Genomic DNA, 19,818 nt, shown 5'->3' with positions numbered 1-19,818 from the left:
AAAGACTTCTTGGACCATCATACAGTGTGTGTATGTTGACTTGTCTATTCACAAGTTTCTTTTACATTATTTTACAGAAAGTGTTTTTAAACTCTCAATATGTCTTCACAGAAAAAAACATTTAAAGTTCAGATAATTTCATATAGCATAGTCGTACGGAACGTCTAACATTTAGAGCACAGTATTTCAAAGTGACTGGTCCCTTTTAAGATTGGATGAAGGTTAGAAGACAACTTGATGAAGACAAGCCCTGGAGCCTACCAAAACATGGAGATGATAACTATATATATAGTCTACTTCTCAAGATATATGAAGAAAAATCATGAACTCCTTCTTCAGAAATTTTCTTCAAACTCTTTATCTGATGACAAAGAGATTTATTTCCATGCTCTGATATCTCTTTAATGTTCTATTGCATTAATATTCCTGATCTATGTCATATTTCTTCCATCTCTCACAATTCAAATCAGCAATGAAAGCAAGAAATGTGGCTATGTTCGTTGAAGCAAGGGCATAACAATAACACTAAAAGCCCAATCACACTAGCTGGATGTCAGACTATACGCCGTGTGCCTGCGCATGTTAATCCATACCTTCTTCTATTACACCAATATTTACATTGCCTTCTGGCTCTGAAAGCTCCTGGTCTAATTTATGTTAGAAAGCAACCACTCCGTTGCTTGTTAGGTAGGAGGTAAGGTCCATGGACTATCAACAGAAAGACTATTAAAGGTACTACTGAACATTTGAAATGTGAATTTCAAAAATTCATATCGATACATATTTCTCCCTCAACATACAAAATGAAAATCATTATGATGACATTTCACTTTTATTGGTGATACAAAGTTTACATTTTGAAGTTTTAGATCTCAGTACTATATCTTTAACTCCAAACTGAGCAATTTTGAAGGTTAATATTTTGTATTGAGATCAAAAGTTCAACTATCAAACATAATGACTTGTAAAAGTTGTTGTCTTAAACTTTGCAGTTTGCCTCTTCCATCTATTTTGATATTAACTCAGAAGGTACAGTATTATGAAGGCATACATGTTAGCAAAGACCATTTCATCAGCTTTGATTTAGAATGCAGAAATATTTTTTTAGAAGATCATTCAACATTGCAATATGATGCAGAGTTTCCTGTGAACTATTTTCCAGAAGCATTGCTAATATGAAAAAGAGACAGAAGGTATGTCTACATCAGCTTGACATTGCCAAATAGCCTGATATTTCTGATCCTTGATATTAGCCGAGATCATATAATAGCGGGCAATTTGGAAGGTGAAGGCACAGATAGTGGGCTATTTGCTCGGGAAATCATCCCAAGATACCTTGGTGTAGTTTGCAAAATATCTTGCTATTTGTCCGGTGCGTCTTCACCAGCTCAAAGACTCGCACTATGCGCAAATGCTGAGCAAAATATCTTGAGCTCGAGTTCCGAGCTGATGAAGACGCGAGTTGTAACTTCGGGTATATTTCCCAAATCAGAAATAGTGGGCTAATTGGCAAACTCGAGCTGATGAAGACAGGCCTAGGGAGATTCTTCAACGCTCTGTGCATCGCAATGACTAGCTCATTACGGATCATCAAGGTTTCTAGACATCCTCTCACCTTGACCTTGACCAAGAGTTCTGGAGGGTTAATCACTCCTTCAGCATTCCACATTTTAAGAGCAACAAGGATTACAAGGAGTATGTGTAAGAATCACCATAAAACCAGTGGAACTCTTTAGCACAGCATCCCAGTGACTTTTAAAGAAGCGCACTCTTGCGATGATTGACCTGAAGGGATCTTGAGAAAAGCACTTCATCTGTTGCGCTATCTTGTTAGAATTAGACAAAATGAATTTTCAAGACTGCCAAAAGATTTAGACAGTGGTTTATCTGACAATACCTGGTATTTTGAAGAAGAAAATGTGCTGAAAAGAAAGATACTTGCATATTCCTCTCAAAAGATACAATCAGTTTGCTTTTATCTACTAGCCAAAAACTATCATAAGTGGGTATAGCTCTCTGAAAGCTCTAACAATCACAATGTCTTCAAAATAAAATAGTTTACTCACCTGATTCATCATGATCCAAGAAAAGAAGCAGTGACGAAACATTGCAGGGATGAAAAAAGAGAAAGAAAGAAGAAAACAGTTAGATATAATGATCAACATTCACTTTGTAACATTGTCTATTTAGAATGTAGAATGAGACACGTTATGAGACGAGTAATGTACAATCCTTGGCTATCGTCAGCGGTCTGTATAAATATGTACCCATGGGCTCCGGCACATAACTGAATGTGCAGATATTCATATATGTACCAAAGTGCTACTAAAATAACCATGAACAGAAAAAAAAGTCATGATAAACAATGAGTTGTTGGCAATGAAGGAACTGTATGTATGATTCATCTCAGTCATTAAACCCTCACTACATGTAGATCTCTGTGGTCATGATTTTGAACTTTAAACAAAAATAGCGCAAGATCATAACATCTGTTGACGATAAATCATGCCTCAACGCATCTAGTTTTATGTAAAAAAACTCCCCCACATCATAATATTTAGACAATCTTCCCAGAAAAAAAATGGATGTATGCCCATGCTCTTTGACTATTTCTCACTGAAAGAGAATAAAGTAGCTATGCATACAGGTCGCCATAGACAATATTACATCTAGTAATTTCCAATTTTGAGTTCTGGTAATGGTAGAAAATAGATCCTCACATATTTCTTTTTTAAAGACAATGACATTTCAAGACTTCAATTAACATTTAAGGCTTCAGACTCGAAAGACTTTAAAGCTTCAACAAAATATTTTTGAAACAATAACATGCATAATGCTGATCTTTTTGTAACTTTGAATAGATTTTTGTTAATTGATTAACTGATTGATAATATGCTGATCTAAATCCAAACAAATAATAGTGATACATAACAAAAAATCCAGAACACAAAATACATAAATGTAACTATAGAAAATTATGATTCTATTATAGAGAGGTAAAACCAATATCCATAGTAGAAAACCCTGGTTATACTATATATTACTAGAAATGTCACTCAGATGTCAAACTACACTTTCAAATTCAGCGATATCACCAACTTTTATGTCTAACACATGCCGGATGTATCTTTGCATACCACTACATTCCACGGATGCGGATAGAAGGACTTTGATTAGGAAACGAGGTGGAAGCCATACAGTGATCAGCAAGGGAGGGATGCAGTCATCCTGCATGATGCGGAGTAGATGAGAACAAACTATCCATCAGTAATTAGACTTTAATAATTCACATCTTCCCTCCCACACAAATAGCCATGCCACCCAGCTATAGACAGAAAGTGGTAAAATACATTGTAAGGCGATTCCCAGGGGACCTACAGCTTCACATCCAATTAGAATTCATGGAGAAGAGATACTTTGTCAGCTAAGAGTCTTAGATCAGTGCCCATCAAGAGGCACTCAAAAAAATGAAAGCAAATGCTCAGTTTACGGTCTACCAGCTCAGCTTCTAATCAACTGGATACAATTTTACAATCTTTATCATTGTTTTGTTGTAGTAGAGAATGTTTCATATTTAATGAGTCAATCAGGCAAAGAGTATTTAGATTGCTCTTGATCATCTGCCTACATCAAATCTCTAACCAAGCGACTTTTGGTGAGGATTTCAAACACCTCCACCATTTGACTCCAGTTCAGTGACTTGTCGGTTGTTTGGAAAGTAGAAAGCGCTGAAGCAGGTATTGTGTAAGGTACAACTAAGTTATCAGACGGAGAACTGGAAGAATGACTTGACATAAACTTCAGATTTATCAGCAGAGTTCTTATTATCTTCATGAAAATTTTAACCCACTTAATACTCCATAGATGGGGCAATTAGATACAGGTTCATTTTTTTTTAAATTTTTTTTTAAGTGTGTCAAATAATGAGAACAAAGGAATCAGCATCGTTGACATAGAGATCGCCATCAGCACTATGTGCAAGTTCTTAACAGAATTTTAAGCATTACCCCTTCTCCTCTCGCTTTCTTTTACCACAATTATTGTGAATGCAGCTATACTGATAGTTTATAACTGTTACAATACCTTACCCCCCCCCCTCTCTCTCTCTCTCTCTATCAATCCCACAGCCAATGTGAATGGAGCTATTGATAGGATATAACTGTTACCATACATTTACCCTCTCTCTCTCTCTCTCTCTCTCCCTCTCTCTCATACCACAGTCAATGTGAATGCAGCTATTGCCAATGTGTAACTGTTGCATGATCTCTCTCCTACCACACCCACTAAGACCAATCATTTTACTGACGACAAACCAGACAATTTGCTCATCATCTTCTCAACATGAAGCCATACCATTGTGATAGGGAGGCCGCTGAGGCCATTACTTGCTAAGGGTTTGGAATTCTAAATGTTTTCTAGTTTGTACATGTAGCTTTGGATTTCTAGCATCAATGGCCTTATCATACATATTGTTGTTAAACCATATTTCTCTGTTGCAGGTATCAAGAAACACTGACAATCTTAAAAAGCAAAATCAATGAGAAGTGTTATGAGGGTCAGGATTTTATGACCAAGAAAATGAAAACTGAATGAAATATTTCAACATCTAAAATGCATTAAAAAAAAGGGTACAATCTATAATAATAATAATAATAGCTAGTTCTTATATAGCGCTTTTCAGGACCGAAGGCCCTCTCAAGCGCTTTACAGATATATATATATATATATTATTACCCCGGTCATCAGATTCAGGCTTGCCCGCACACAATGTATGCACATTCTCCACTCCCTGGGGAGCAGTCCAGCCAGGAGTCATTTTTACAAGCGCACACTTGCTAATCTAAGCACATTAGCTTTCGCATCCTACCGGGTACCCATTTAACACCTGGGTGGAGAGTGGCAAATGTAGATCAATGTCTTGCCGAAGGACATTAGTCTACAGATGAGTTCTATTACATGTGGAATTAAAAAAAATACAAGGAATCCCTAAAATACCACCCTAGTCTGTGATGAATACAATTATTATTGCAAAAAGGAAAGAAACAAGAGTTTAAAGTGTAATATACAAGGGATAAATCAGTATATTCTCTCTCCCCCCCCCCCCCCCAGAGAGACAGAAGTAGGATATTATGAAGCATTGAGAGATGAAGTCACACCATCCCACACACCTTAAAAGCTTAAAGGAAACCTGCCCTAAAAGGGACAAGATGCCCAAAATAAATCCTCAGCTGTCCTGACATAAAGTAAGACCATGTATCTTATTAAAAAGTAATGGGCAGGGAGGTGCTATCCCAAATAAGTGTATCAGCTCATCGTTGGAAATGTCATCGCACTTTTGGGGTGTAAGTAAAACCACTTGTGATGTCGGAATCGGACCCCATTACATCACACAAAGATCAGGGTATAAGTGACATGCAGCTATCAAGTACTCAATCTATACCTTCACCTCAATCTCAGTCCCCTTCTCTAGAATTTGCATACCACCGCCTGCACAGCAATGCTAGCTGAGGTCACTCTCACATTCAGACACAGAGGCTAAAAATGTTGTCATCTCCATCCCCACAGATATCCCCATCATTATGAATGATCATATTTTTTAACAAAGATCTGATTACAGCAATGGCACATTTACACTGAATTATTATCATTGTTTTTCCTTTCTTTACTATAGATCTGCTTCTCGTTAATAAAGACAACCAATGTTTCCAGAAATCAAGTGTGGGCAAAATGAAATCAAAAGTTATCATCCCCAAGTCATACAACAACTACTCGGTGTTGTTGATGAATATGGAGTTTTGGCATCAAATCTGAAGGTGGAAATGAATCTTCTCACACCTTTAATATGTTTCTCATTTCCTGTTTTCTTAATATAAACATGCTATAACAGGGTATATGAGTATCTTTTTAAAGCTCGAGTGTTATTTTTACATTTCCAATTTTAGATATATTGCTTTCCTGATCTCCAAGATATATGGAAATATCCTGCAATTTATTGGAGATTTCTAACGTAATGTATACGAGCACAGAAGAGTAGGTCTACTAATAAACAATATCTGTTTAAAGAAAAAGTACAATCATTATTTTGCACAGTCTCATTTTCTCTCTCTCTCTCTCTCTCTCTTTCTCTCTCTCACACACACTCATTACAGAAGCTTTTTACCTTTCAGTCGTCATTATTGTCCCAAGCTATACCAAGATTCTGCAAAGTTATTCTTGTAGTATACAGGCAAAGATGTTATGATATACATGTACATGTGTTTCACTTCTTAAAAACAGCTGAATAGCATAATCATCTATATTTGCATTTGATTCATTTATATCAGTGAAGTCGACTAACAATATCTTGAAATCTGAATTTTCATTTTGTGTACCGGTATAAAGCTGACCTCTCTCCCTTTAAAACAAGACCATCACAGCTAAATATATCAACAATCTAAGTAGTCCTCAAATTGTAACCGAGACAGAGTTTCCCATCATTTCCCCTCCTTTTCAAGCATAGAGTGAAGAAAAGAAGCAATTTCCCTCAAGTAGTTTGAAGAAAATTAGGGGAAATTGCACTTATACACTCCATGACAGCCTTCATGTCATTTGGCTATATTAAGCTTGCCATTTGGGTGTTAGTCCCATCCTACCGCACTACGTGTTAGTACTGATAAAGCTTTTACAAACAATGCTGTCTAAAGTAGATATGGAACCACTGATTTCTACTGATTCTTGTTGATGTCAACTGGAAAGTTTCTGACACATATTTGTTTTGTGTTTTCTTCTCTTTCGTTTTTACACCAAAATGATCATCATGGATTTTACTATATCACAGTTTGAGGGCTAAGAAGTCTGCTATACCACTTATCATTTTCCAACATATGATTATTGGGTGTGTGGTTTCTACCCCCCCCCCCTCGGGTCCTCCCTCTCTCCCTTTCTCTTACTCTCTCTCTCTCTTTCTCTCTCCCTCATCACAACACTTGGATGCAACTTAACTATAAAGCATACATAATAATAACCATAGTAATAATACTGGTAATAATATTTTTTTTTCCCTTCAAATTTACTTAATTTTCTTCTGCAATAAAATGGAACTCAAATTACATTTCAGCAATACAACATATACAAAACATGACAAATTTTTGGAAAGTGTATACAATATAAGATCAATAAATGAATGATAATAATAATAATATCATCATTATTGTTAATTTTATCATTATTATAGGATTTCCCGGCCAAATTCGCGAGTTTGTAATTCAAATTAATTGGTCTTGCGTTCAAATTCGACGGTTTTAGTGCAGTCAGGTATATCTCAGGTTTATATTCCCTTTTCTAGTTTTCAAATCTATGGAATTTTCGTTAGAATCTACGTATGTTTCATTCAAATCAATGAACAATGTGCTTCTTTCGCTATTTGGTCATTCGATTAGGTGCAACACGATTTTCTGACAACGCGACGGTGTATTTATAGCATTCTAATTCATTTGTACCATTCAAATTAGCACTTTGTGCACTTAAATTGATGGTCAATATACATTTCTCATTTATTACACACTTTTTGTAGCTCATTCTTTTTCTTTCAAAATTTTTTTCATGTGTATTTCATCATATTTTATTATGTTTACATTTATATACTTATTAGATTTATCTGATATTCATCAGCTTCTAAGTTTGATTGTTAAGAAGAAAAAAAAAGACTTGCATCTATGGACCTGATGGTCTCAGTATATTTGTTAACGTTCATGCGAGGAAATTGTTTGTCTTATGTTTCATCATAAATTTATCATAATTTCATCATAATTTCATCATGGAAGAAGGGTACAATTTTGTGACTGGGGTAGGGACTAGAGTCAACAATTTGAACATGATTCATTATTTAGCCATGTTTTTAGCCATCGATCTGCTGGCGGGAAAGTAAACTATGAAACTCTTTAAGAAAAACAGAGGGGTGTGCTGGGAATAAGAGATAATGTGAAGAGTATAAGATGTATAAGATGTATAAGATGTATAAGAGTCTGTAGTAAAAAGGGGTGATTGAGGGTACCCCCACCTTTCCCGGGTATACGAACATGTCCGTGCACAAATGCCATATCCCTTGGTTTCGCCCCTTCTTTACTTTATGTCTGACTACACCAATCTGCATTGTCCTGAAAATAAATAAATGGAATAACAGCAAATCATGCATTTTAACTGCATTATTTAAAAACTGTAAAAGTTTGTTGCAATTCTTCCACCTAACATTCCTAATTTGAATAACAATATTACGAATACGAATGACAGGTGTTAATTTGAATGATAAAAATTACGCTTCGACAAGTGAATATTAATTTGAATGCTAGTTGAGCAGTTTCAAAAATTGAATGACAGATCTATGAAACCCTTCGACCAAAATCCTAAATTAAATACAAAAACTGGAAAAATGGATGATAAATGGCATGGCAAAGCCGATCTGCACTATCTTAAATGCAAAGTAAATGAATTTGAATGACAAACACACAAATTTGGCCGGGAAATCCTATACTATTATCAATAACAACAATACTTTATGCTTTTACAACATTTACAATGCATAAGGAGTCTTTAAGAAGATTTCCTGATAAGAACACAGAAAATTCATTTCTCTTCTATGAAAGTAGTATAAAATTAGTCATTTCAATATTTAGCAATGATCGTAAGTAAGAGATTACAAAAAATCTCCAAGTCTTTAAAACCATGCAACAGAGTTCTGTACATCTTTCATTAGTTCTTTCTCAAAAGGTTATCATGAGTCAGATAATATTTACATCGAAAGTTCACCGTCATAGACTCGTCAGCAAAACTGTTGATATGAAATGTCATCATGATTTATGTAAACCTAAAATATAGGCGAATGCATATACACGATAGAGGATAAACTAAGGTTGATCTGTGTTTAATGTTAACATGTACTTTCTTTCTACATACAAGATTTTTTGATGAATGATTTTGACCTTCCATTTCGAAATGTATATTTCAAAGATTCAGACAATTCAAAATTCTAAAAAAAATTAATTTCTTAATGTAATATCATTTGTTTGCCACCATCCTAACTCTGTGTTATAATGTATATTTAATGCGTTATCTATTTCAAGACCTCATCTCCCTTACCAAAATGCATTCCTCTTTTCAAATTTTCTTTTTTACAGCTTACCGTATGTCATTATTACTTGAGCGCCTGGTGCATTCTATTGTCAAGCCTTATTGACTTTTACGGATGCACCATTTTTCATTTGTACTTTAGTTAATGCTTTCATATTTTATTTAATTTTGTTATGTTATTATGTCAATTTATATGTAATTTGATATTGTTATCTGCTATGATGTTCTTTTATCTTTGTATAATATATATTGTGATTATGATTGAAATAAATGTCAATTCAATTTCAATTCAATATGAATTGGTCAAAGCAAAGCACATCCAGAGCCAAATAGTCGATCAATCTTCACCGGGACGTTGTCCAGAGTCATAAATTGACATCCAATGATCCCCACCAAACAAGAGATTATAGCCCTGCTATTAGTAGGTATGTCATAAACAAAGCTCTCTCCTACCATGTAAATCACACCAGCGCATGACCAGGAGTAAAACACAAGAGTGCCATCAAAATAAACATCTCTTGAAAGCAAGTCTGTATGAAGGAGACCTTCAATGGCTACAGAATGAGGGTTAAAACTATTTCAATGAATGAATAAAACAATCTTTTATCAGCCTCTTCAGTGAGTTTCATCTTCCTTCCTAACAATTTCCTAATATGTCTGAAGTGTCCATAGATCTATCTTTAAATATTTTTGAATGGAGCTATTAAAGAAATGTTACATTGGAAAACAAGTTTAGCACAGGGTTAATATTTGACAAGTTACATATATATATATATATATATTGTAACATTATCATCTAGTGCATCTAAATACACACCTACAGTGTCCCATTTTTTTTTCTTCAAAATATGTTTGTGAAAGTCAGAAGAGAAGAATAAACAGTTTCATTGAAAAATGTTTTAACTTTGTTTTTTCGATATATTGCTCATAACACTTCCAAGCTAGTGAAGCTACACTTTTATCTGTTAAAGCAGTATTCTGAAATTAGCTTGAATGGTTTAAAAGGTGGTTAAACTGTGAGTCATGCTTTCTAAATGTTGTACGTATATTACATTGATGTCAAATATTCACCATATTGCTAGAGAGAGAGAGAGAGAGAGAGAATAAAGATATGTATATCCTGTCAATAGGTGCATTCACATTGACTGTGGTATGAGAGAAAAGGGATTTTTCTCAGTACCCCATCTGATAACTTGTAACTTACACAAGACCGGCTTCAGTGCTTTCTACTTTCCAAACAACCGACAAGTCACTGAACTGGAGTCAAATGGTGGAGGTGTTTGAAATCCTCATCAAAAGTCGCTTGGTTAGAGATTCCATGTAGGGAGATGATCAAGATCTTAAAGCAGGTCCATCTATATTTGCCCTATCCTGCAATTATCTATATGGATATTTACAATACCAAAGGAAATTCAATTTACTTTTAATTTACAATGCAGCATAATTATCAAGGCTCCTTCCTCTGTTCTCTCATTGTCTGGTATGTGAAACATATACTTGTTCTTTGAAAATGTGATAATATATCGTCGCTGTTTTCATGAAGTGACGGTAGTGAAAAAAAATTGCATTCACTTTGCGTGACGATTTTCCTCACTACCGTCACTTCGTGAAAACAAGGACGATATGGTTCCTTGATTACTAGCTTGCCTCATGGTGGTGAAAAATACAAAATTTAGAATCACACAAAAATATATAGAATTGTTCCAATTATTAAATCAAGAGCATATGTTTACACCAATGGAGCTTATTTGAGGCAGCCATGTTCCATAATTGTTTAAATGAATCGTCTACCACGGACGATCTACATCTGAAATTGACTTAACTCGGCAGCGGCACTAGTTCAGTGTTCTCATCTATCACTATCCAATTGACCCAAAATGGTCAAGCAACACACTAGATTGGCGGCAGCCGGCCCTAGACAAGTCGTTACTCAGTACTTGATAAGCTACTCTAAAGTTCACAAGATGAGATTGGTATGGTGATCTATCCAAGAGATGACCTTTCATCACCAATGATCTTTCTCTTATTAACATTTACGGGTAAACAATAATTACTTGTTTTTTTAAATGATTCAAAGCTTTTAAAATATCTTTTAAGGTTTTTAACTTAAGAATTTAATTTCTCTCTTTTTGATTTTCAATGCTATATCTCTATCAAACTCCTGATTAGCACTATTTGAAAGGGAAAAAGCTGTTTTTTGATCCCATCATGTTCATGATTGGACAGTGGATACAATACTGACATGTACTTGTATGTGTACTATTGTGTGGTGTGGGGAGCATGCATGCAGGCCTCTTTTGCGTCCTCCCCCACTATACACTCTCTGTTGCTCTCTCTTTCTCTCTTTTTATATCTCTCTCTCTTTGTCTGTCTGTCTGTCTCTCTCTCTCTCTATTTTTCTGTCGTCCTACAATTCTGTTGGTTGTGTTTATTGGTTTAAATTCTCTCCATCCATCTCACTCTCAATTCCACCATCTCCTTGACCACATCCACCACTGGTCATTCTCCCTATCTCTCTCTCTCTCTCTCTCTCTCTCTCTCTCTCTCTCTCTTCATCTCACCATCTCTTCTCCCAGATCAATCTTAACATCATCTCTGGAGATCACATCCCTTCTCTTAATACCTCCTTCATACTTTATCTACCATCTACCATCTATTCCGTATCCCACTCAAATTATCCAGGATTTCTCAGCTTCATAGTTCAATGTCCCTTTGACCCTTGCACTAACTCTCACTTTCTAACTTTCCCTTTCTTCCTTGAGACATTTGGAGCATTCCTAACAACTTCCCAGGCTCTCATCTCCCCCTCCCCAATAAGACTGGACCGAACGCTATACATTGCCGATGTGAATGACCCTTATACGTCTCTACACCGATAAATCAGATATGAACAGGACTCCCGGCGCGTGTGAACACTTCCTAACAGACTTGTCTTCCTCCCCCTCCTTTTCAGAAATCCATTCTAATCTATAGCGACATACATCACGATTATTTACCAACTACGTTACACCACACACTGGGTCCACTACCTACCAGCATGGCAAATAGATCCATCCACTCCCTATCCCTCTGTCTTTTTTAGGTGACCGCTTTCCAATTTCATCACTTACTTCTCTCTTGTGGCAAGCATTCTGCACTTTCTTTGAAATTCATTCAAAATATATTTTACCAGTATTCTATTTCAGAATTGTGTTACATGTACTGAGAAGTCTTTCCTGTTGTATCATAATTCTTATCTATTCAAAGTTGTATCAACCTTATCAGATAACATGACTGGATAATACTTTCTACTTGAAACAACTCTATCTCTCCTCCATCCTTCTTCTTTTTCACTTTTCTGAATCTCTCTGTAGTTCTGTCTGTCTCTTTTCTGAATCTCTCTGTAGTTCTGTCTGTCTCTTTTCTGAATCTCTCTGTAGTTCTGTCCGTCTCTTTTCCACTCTCTCCATCTTTATCTCGATCTATCTATTTCATTTTTGCTCCCTCGTTCTCTCCTTCCCTTCCTACCTACATCCATCCTTCCCATCATCGATCTCTCTATCCCTCCCTTATCCATCACAACATCTATTTGTTCTTCCATCTATCTGATTTAAGTTGAACATGAGGAGGAATGCATGAGCAATGATTATCGTCCCGGTAACGGCTCCTCCGCCCTGTATCCATCTTAATCACCGAGATTGGAAACCTTTAATCAGCTTGAGAGGGCAAACATCACATAGACAGACTATCCATCCCTGCCTCACACACGCTGGACCTAATTCATACAGATCCCCAAACCAAAGTGAATTGGTGATATCCGCTCCGCCATCGATCGCATTCAATAAAAACGCTATTAAGCTCCTCAGCAAGGGTATGCTACCCAATTTACTGAAATGAAAAATCGACTAAAGCTGCAAAGCTTCCAAAATTTCCTCCCAATTTCAATGTTACAATTCCTTTTTAATGAAATCATTCTACCTTGGTTCAATAAACCATGATGGTCTCATGAGCTAAATTACAAGAGAAATGAGCAATTAACTGCTGAGAATGAAAGAAAAGTTATAATCAAATACAGCAAGGTTTCTTTCCCTTTTTGTCCACTTTTCATTTCCTCTGTCTTATCTGTAGTTACAACATTTTGTCACATTATTAAACTGTTCAGTGTTCATATTCAATCATATTAAACTACTTTATTTACAAAAATGAATCCAGTCTATCCCTACAGTATCTAGTCACATTATCTAACTTCTTTCAAAAACTATTTTGATTGCATGCCACAAAAATAAATTGACCCAAAATTAAAATGACCCATTAACTTGTATGTCTTCAGTCTTCTATATTCTAATCTCTATCCTCTCTCTGCGTGTGTCTGTCTCTCTTTCTCTCTTCACCTTTATCTCTGTCCCTTTCATAAACATACAGTCATATGTCATCTCACATCCTGCCTTTCTCTCCTTCTCTCTCTCTCACTATCTCTACTTCACCAATGATCGTGATGAAGGTGGACAGACCATAACAAACATCCATGTGTGGTGTGAAAAATTGGTGTCTCAAAATGTCTCAAAGAGACTACCTATACACCAGGGGGTGTTTCACAAAAATCCTAAGTTGAACTTGACTCTAAGTTGGTCTTCAACATTATGGAAAGCCGGCCATTAGCATTTATGAAAATATTATGTAAAAGTTATTTTAAAAGGCATAAAATGTTAATTTAAATCATTCACATTTTCTATTATCAAGGAGATTTCATGTTGTTGATGTGGAATTTATAAAAGTCTAATATACTCGAATTTTCTCTTTTGAATATATTTTATTTTAAGGCTACAAATGGCTCTCCATAATATTTAAGTCCAACAGAGAGATAAGTTCAACTTAGGATCTTTGTGAAACACCCCCCTGGAAAGGCTGTGGTATAGGCAATCAGGGAGTTGCACCGATCAGTCCATCCATCCATCATTCACAGTGGATGGAACATGAAGGAAGACCAATTAAACCTGCATCCCCTGTCAGTAGATTGACTAGCTCCAATCCTCCTAATCTAGACAGCGTTTACGGATCATCTACCAACCGGTCGCTTGGGGATGGATGCCTCAACCCTGCACAGGGATCTACTCACGTCGTAATAGTTTACAGCACGTACACAATGACGACCATGCACACCACACTGATGTAGAGTGGTTTAATCCATTGACACTCAATGAGAAGGTTGCGGGTTCAAACCTTTGTTCAACCAATTGTACCTTGTGTGAATGATGTGATCGCTCTACTGAAATAATGTTCACATACAGCATCAATATTAAGTCGAGAATTAATGCAATACAAAACATTCTAGACCCATGGAAATCTATATGATTAAATTCATTAAAGTTATATTTTACATTTTCCAAAAAAATGATGAAAAGTCAACCAAAGAGTCTTAGGGTAGAGAGATTCCAACAAAATTGAAGAAGTTCACTTCTCTTAAAAAATGAAGTTTCTCGGCAATCAAGTAAAATATGTTTTAGTTTTTACATCAAATGTTATAAAACATTGAACATTAACAACATATTTTTCCCAGCTCGTTAAAAATATATTACTTAAAAATGATATCAGATTAAATTCTAAGTAATTAAGTTCTCAATTGTGATTGAAACTTGTAATACACTCAAATGATTGGAAACACACATGTATACTGCTTCATGTCTATCGAATACTCAATTTGCAATTAATCAAATTGAAATGCCACTGAGCCGTTACTTTAGACATGGCTGCCATCTCATAACATAACTACTACAAAATTGCTTTTCTAATTTAATTGATTATTTGTGATAAATTGCTCAACCTTATACTGTATATTCAATAAGGGGAGGTCCAAATCAATATGTTATTTGAATGAATTTATTCAAATAGAAACTAGAGGGATATATCATGTCCAATATTTTGCTCTCTTTGTTTGAATTTTAATATTGTAAAAGCACATCCGCCAGTTTTAATACCATTAACCAAAAGGATAATAAGAAGAAGGATAATATGGAGAAGAAGAAGAAGAAGAGGGGGAGGAGGAGGAGGAGGAGGAGGAAGAGGAGGAGGAGGAAGATAAGGAAGAAGAAGAACAAGAACAAGAAGGACAAGAAGAACAAGAACAAGAACAAGAAGAACAAAAAAAAACAAGAACAAGAACAAGAACTAGAAGAAGAAAAAGAAAAAAGAAGAAAAAAAAAAGAACTAGACATATAATACTTGTTTGGAACAAGTATAGGTGGGCTGGTCAACTTAAATTTGAGACAAAATAGAGCAAAAATAAGCGAGATACTGCTTAAAAATTCTTAAAAAACAATATCATGTAGTTTCATGACGTGAACGAAATTCACCTTCTATAGGGATAAGGCAAATTATGAAGGCCTTTTGACATGAGGCCTTTAATCGAGATTTTCACTATGATGACGTCATCAAAATGAAAAATGGTTATTTTAAAGCTTGTAGAGAATTGTCTTAGCTACAACATAATTATTGAAATTTTGAAGAAAATTGATCAATATTTACAGAGATACAATCAATTTTCCATAAATATGCTGACGTCATAATATGCAAATTCGTATTTTGATTTCCAAGGCCATTGTGATGATGTCACGATACACTTAATGGCCAAATGAGACATGAAATCATATCTCCGATTCATACTCTATCTAAATATGAAAAAAAATTGAGGATCCCGGTGCATTCCAAAGAGCTATAATGGATTTTGTATAGGCATGTTTTTGCCCATATATGCTATGCATTATAAGAGCTCACGCGCACGGACATTTATCTTGAATGGACGCTCATCTTAAAATTAATGGTCATAAAGAGATGAACATAGTATCAAATTGTTTGGAAAAATATGGGAATTATCATGAAAGAAAAAAAAAGGCGATTCTACGTTGTGTAATGGTGTTACGCGTGAAAACGCGCGCGCATGCGCGTGTGCGCGATTTTTTATAAAATGCTTAAAATGACCTGAAACGTATGCAAAAAAAATTTAAGACGATTTTGAGCATTTCAAAATTTTGCGTGCGCACTGACGCGCGGACGTACGCGCACGCACGCGTTTTTTGACCAGAAATTGACCGGACTGATATTGACCTTGATCATGATAAATATGAATGTGAAATTACTTTTAGTTATGAAGATATGATCATGAGTTGATTTTCAGAAAATTTCACAAAATGGCGCCTAGATGACGTCATCAGTCAAGGTCAAGGTTGAAAAATTGTTTTGTGTTTTGTGCATATGCCTATACATATGTGTGCCAAATTTCAAGGTATTTGATTGAGCCATTTTCAAATTATCTTGCACACAAAAAAGTGGTTCGAAATAAGAAAAATAAATAAATAATAAATAATAAATAAAGGCGATTTTAACAAAAATATAAGGTGGTCTGTATTAGATACAGCCCACCTGACAAGAACAAGAAGAAGAAGAAAAAAAAGAAAAAGAACAATAACAAGAAGAAGAACAAGAACAAGAGGAAGGAGAAGAAGAAGAAGAAGAAGGAGAAGATGACAATGATAATGGTGATGGAGAAGAAAGTTCAAAAGTAGTTGTAGAAGTGGTTTCTATTTCAACTAATACCGCTATATCAATTCGTTACTCCAGTCATACCCTCACAAACTCTCCAAATGCTGTTTCATTTATCAAATACAGGCTAAGAAATAAAGAAGAACATAATCCAATGCACTTTAGAAAGTTCATGGTAACAACTATTCCTAACGACTTGTTTGACATACCCTGTGATCGTTATTTACAAAATCTATTGTGAATGATTTGTGTAGGTGGTACTTGAATAATTAGTAAAGACTTGTACTTCGATCTGCAATGAGTTTAACAAGCCTGTGCCCTTTTATCAATGGCTCAACAGTGATACCAAACATATGGGATACTCTTTCATCTTGTAAAGGTTCATTAAACAATTTCACAACTTATCTACCATTCAGCAAAACAACAAAATCCTTGGCTTAACCCATTGCAAGCTAACCTTCACGGTTACTACATTGGAAGCCTGGATGCTGGGGGCATGAGGGTTAAGGTTTAGTGTCACTTGTGTCTGTTTCCGATATCTGTCAGGAATGAAACTACATAATCATTATTGATGTTCCGTTTCCCTTCTGTACCTCCTCCTAATGTAGTCTACATATTCCCAATTTCCCATTGCAACAAAAGAACTAAACAGACAACACAGAATATGATATGGTGAGAGATCACAATGTAATGTTGGAAGAGAGAACGATTGAGAGAAATAGAAGCATAAATGAGCAAGTGGGGAATAAGGGAAGGATGGTACCAGCATCAACTATATCAGTGTAATCAAGAAGTTCAGAATCAGAAGTTCAGAACATTTAGCTATTTCCCCCCAAAAATACTATTTAAAAACTATGAAATTAAACGACAAGACAAAAAAGTGAAATAACTTCACAGTGACATGCAAATTTTCAAGAATATTGATATCAACAGATATGGAGACAAAAGTGTTGTGAAGAGAGACAAAGGAAGGAATTTGTGGGGGAATGAGAGAAATGGAGATGTACAGGGCAGTGAGAGAGGGAGAAAGAGGGGAGAGTGAGAGAGAGAGAGAGAGAGAGAGAGAGATCGGGATGAGATATAGAGGATGAGAGATGATTTTCGCTGAGCGATGCGCTTATTCTAAACACATACATACATTGCGCTTGGGAATAAAAGAGCCCGCCTTCCATGTAATGTTTTCCACAGAACATTGGTAGTGTTTCATCGTTAAACATTGATAGCCGTTGCGCGCCCCATCTATTACTCCAATTAGCCTCGACTACACCACCATCCCCAGCAAAGCAGCAATAATATGAGCCTGTACCCACTGCTTCTCAGAAATTATTCCATGTACATCAATCTCTACAGTATCTACAGAACGTCACGTCTCACTGACACACTCTTGACTACACGTTGTACATATCACATATTTAGAACTAGAAGTAGGTTATCTAATCATTGTTTGTACTCATTAATTCCCTTCTGACTCCCAAACCATGCAACTACTGCTAAATCAAATGATGTGAAGTGTTAACTGGTACTAAGGGAGGAAATTAATAATTCTCACTGCTGAGTAATGTGATCTGTAGATATCAGAGTTGAAATAAGCATATACGATAACAGGAAAAGCCAGATTATATCTGTAAAGCGCTTAGGCACATCGTTGAATCGGTGTATTGAGCGGTATATAAAAAAAATGGATTATTATTATTATTATTATTATTATATAACAAGAAAATATTCAATATTTAACATTTCAAAGTGTGATGTTTATTTGATAACAAAAAATTTGATGAGAAATCAATTATTACACTATTTGGTATTGAACCCACTTCTGTTTGCTTTAAGAAGTTAGCATTAAGCTGTATTTGCCCATCTCTCTCTCTCTCTCTCTCTTCAATACAATTTGTTTATTTCAATTTTCTCTTTCTCTTACTGAAAATAGCATCCTGCTTACACTTCTCTCCCATATTGTTTAAGATAAAATAGGCGGTGTACTCAGATATCTGAATCTCAATCAACAATACAAAGCATGCCTTTCATATCATCATGTGCAGTCTGTATAATGTCTTTACCACATTCTTTCTCACTTCCAGAAGCATTTAATGGCAGCACATGGTTCCCATTACATGTCATCATAATTATCATCATAGCAAATCATTTTCTAATCACCCTCTGATTGTTCCAAGTGAAGAGGTGTTACACATGATTATCTCCCGAGGTAATTGCAACCATAGAGGGTTGACAGTAGTTCATGGGTGCTACCACCCAAAGTTAAAAATACACAAGAGCTCAGACTAATTTTACATCCCCTGAACAACACCACTGATACAATTAACAATTAATTATTCATACCCCTTGTAGATTTATTTTTTGTGTTTCTTTGCATCAAATTAGGGCCTTTGTTGAATACTTTAAATGTATAAAGCTTTAATACACTGAATGTCACATTTTCAAGAAACATAAATCAGGATAAAGCAACTTTTCCCATACTTAAAAAAAAATTACATAACTTGGTAAGGATATGAATAATTCAGTTGTTAACTATACATGATGTACATACCAACATTGACCGACAATAGCCATGAATTTTCCTTTGGGAGGTTATAAAGTTTTATATATATACACCAAAAATAGATGCAAGCAGTTTTATAGCAAGCTTGAAATCTCTACACGCTCAACACAACAAAGTTATGGAGCATCACGCACTCATAAAACATACATGTAACAATTCTAATTGTTTTAAAGGTTGATGTTCAACGCCATCAAAATGCATGTGTTAAAGCTAAAGTAAACTCAATACACATCATTTTTGTTAAAATCAAAGTGGAATATTATGATACTTGTAAATTTGTAAAGCATTTACTGTAAAACCAGACATTTTCATGACACGCAACTTTCCATTATTGTAAATGACTTATTTACATGGTAAGAGTCTTTCACAAAATGCACAAATTCAGTGTAGTGTCAGTTGCAATTGAAACATTTTGTTGCATGTAGCTTTCACAAATCTAAACCAATTGCAAAAGGTGCAAACGTTTCATGCATGCAAGGATTTGAAGTTATACAGCATCACTCCTTAACTGCTCTTTGTTCACATGTATGTTTTAAGGATCAGAAAAGCATATTCCTTTGTTAAGTAATATCCATGGCAATCATAACCCCAATGTGATTATATCTAAATCACTAATCCAAGTAATTGCTATGATATTTAGT

The sequence above is a fragment of the Strongylocentrotus purpuratus genome, unplaced genomic scaffold (assembly GCF_000002235.5).
Source record: "Strongylocentrotus purpuratus isolate Spur 01 unplaced genomic scaffold, Spur_5.0 spur5_scaffold_21, whole genome shotgun sequence".
NCBI lineage: Eukaryota > Metazoa > Echinodermata > Echinoidea > Camarodonta > Strongylocentrotidae > Strongylocentrotus > Strongylocentrotus purpuratus.
Note: the sequence above shows the minus strand (reverse complement) of the source record.